Source organism: Scyliorhinus canicula, unplaced genomic scaffold, assembly GCF_902713615.1.
Source record: "Scyliorhinus canicula unplaced genomic scaffold, sScyCan1.1, whole genome shotgun sequence".
NCBI classification, from domain to species: domain Eukaryota; kingdom Metazoa; phylum Chordata; class Chondrichthyes; order Carcharhiniformes; family Scyliorhinidae; genus Scyliorhinus; species Scyliorhinus canicula.
In genome coordinates, this window is record NW_024055458.1 from 633,512 (window position 1) to 636,265 (window position 2,754).

Below are 2,754 nucleotides of genomic sequence, written 5' to 3' on the forward strand. Positions count from 1 at the left end.
CACAGGACTGGGATGGCCTGTCATTGCCACAGGATTGGGATGGCCTGTCATTGCCACAGGACTGGGATGCCCTGTCATTGCCACAGGTCTGGGATGGCCTGTCATTGCCACAGGACTGGGATGCCCTGTCATTGCCACAGGACTGGGATGGCCTGTCATTGCCACAGGACTGGGATGCCCTGTCATTGCCACAGGACTGGGATTCCCTGTCATTGCGACAGGACTGGGATGCCCTGTCATTGCCACAGGACTGGGATGCCCTGTCATTGCCACAGGACTGGGATGCCCTGTCATTGCCACAGGACTGGGATGCCCTGTCATTGCCACAGGACTGGGATGGCCTGTCATTGCCACAGGACTGGGATGCCCTGTCATTGCCACAGGACTGGGATTCCCTGTCATTGCGACAGGACTGGGATGGCCTGTCATTGCCACAGGACTGGGATGGCCTGTCATTGCCACAGGACTGGGATTCCCTGTCATTGCCACAGGACTGGGATGCCCTGTCATTGCCACAGGACTGGGATGGCCTGTCATTGCCACAGGACTGGGATGGCCTGTCATTGCCACAGGACTGGGATTCCCTGTCATTGCCACAGGACTGGGATGGCCTGTCACTGCCACAGGACTGGGAGGCCCTGTCATTGCCAAGGGACTGCGATGGCCTGTCATTGCCACAGGACTGGGATGCCCTGTCATTGCCACAGGATTGGGATACCCTGTCATTGCCACAGGACTGGGATGGCCTGTCATTGCCACAGGACTGGGATGGCCTGTCATTGCCACAGGACTGGGATGCCCTGTCATTGCCACAGGACTGGGATGGCCTGTCATTGCCACAGGACTGGGATGGCCTGTCATTGCCACAGGACTGGGATGGCCTGTCATTGCCACAGGACTGGGATGGCCTGTCATTGCCACAGGACTGGGATGGCCTGTCATTGCCACAGGACTGGGATGGCCTGTCATTGCCACAGGACTGGGATGGCCTGTAATTGCCAAGGGACTGGGATGGCCTGTCATTGCCACAGGACTGGGATGGCCTGTCATTGCCACAGGACTGGGATGCCCTGTCATTGCCACAGGACTGGGATGGCCTGTCATTGCCAAGGGACTGGGATGGCCTGTCATTGCCACAGGATTGGGATGCCCTGTCATTGCCACAGGACTGGGATGCCCTGTCATTGCCACAGGACTGGGATGGCCTGTCATTGCCACAGGACTGGGATGGCCTGTCATTGCCACAGGACTGGGATGGCCCTGTCATTGCCACAGGACTGGGATGGCCTGTCATTGCCACAGGACTGGGATGGCCTGTCATTGCCACAGGACTGGGATGCCCTGTCATTGCCACAGGACTGGGATGGCCTGTCATTGCCACAGGACTGGGATGGCCTGTCATTGCCACAGGGACTGGGATGGCCTGTCATTGCCACAGGACTGGGATGGCCCTGTCATTGCCACAGGACTGGGATGGCCTGTCATTGCCACAGGACTGGGATGGCCTGTCATTGCCACAGGACTGGGATGGCCTGTCATTGCCACAGGACTGGGATGGCCTGTCATTGCCACGGGACTGGGATGGCCTGTCATTGCCACAGGACTGGGATGGCCTGTCATTGCCACAGGACTGGGATGGCCTGTCATTGCCACAGGACTGAGATGGCCTGTCATTGCCACAGGACTGGGATGGCCTGTCATTGCCACAGGACTGGGATGGCCTGTCATTGCCACAGGATTGGGATGCCCTGTCATTGCCACAGGACTGGGATGGCCTGTCACTGCCACAGGACTGGGATGGTCTGTCATTGCCACAGGACTGGGATGCCCTGTCATTGCCACAGGACTGGGATTCCCTGTCATTGCGACAGGACTGGGATGCCCTGTCATTGCCAAGGGACTGGGATGCCCTGTCATTGCCACAGGACTGGGATGGCCTGTCATTGCCACAGGACTGGGATGCCCTGTCATTGCCACAGGACTGGGATGGCCTGTCATTGCCACAGGATTGGGATGCCCTGTCATTGCCACAGGACTGGGATGGTCTGTCATTGCCAAGGGACTGGGATGGTCTGTCATTGCCACAGGACTGGGATGGCCTGTCACTGCCACAGGACTGGGATGGTCTGTCACTGCCACAGGACTGGGATGGTCTGTCATTGCCACAGGACTGGGATGGTCTGTCATTGCCAAGGGACTGGGATGGTCTGTCATTGCCACAGGACTGGGATGGCCTGTCATTGCCACGGGACTGGGATGCCCTGTCATTGCCAAGGGACTGGGATGGCCTGTCATTGCCACAGGACTGGGATGGCCTGTCATTGCCACAGGACTGGGATGGGCTGTCATTGCCACAGGACTGGGATGGCCTGTCACTGCCACAGGACTGGGATGGTCTGTCATTGCCAAGGGACTGGGATGGCCTGTCATTGCCACAGGGCTGGGATGGCCTGTCATTGCCACAGGACTGGGATGGCCTGTCATTGCCACAGGACTGGGATGGTCTGTCATTGCCACAGGACTGGGATGGCCTGTCATTGCCACGGGACTGGGATGGTCTGTCATTGCCACGGGACTGGGATGGTCTGTCATTGCCACAGGACTGAGATGCCCTGTCATTGCCAATGGATTGGGATGGCCTGCCATTGCCACAGGACTGGGATGCCCTGTCATTGCCACAGGACTGGGATGGTCTGTCATTGCCAAGGGACTGGGATGGCCTGTCATTGCCACAGGACGGGGATGGCCTGTCAT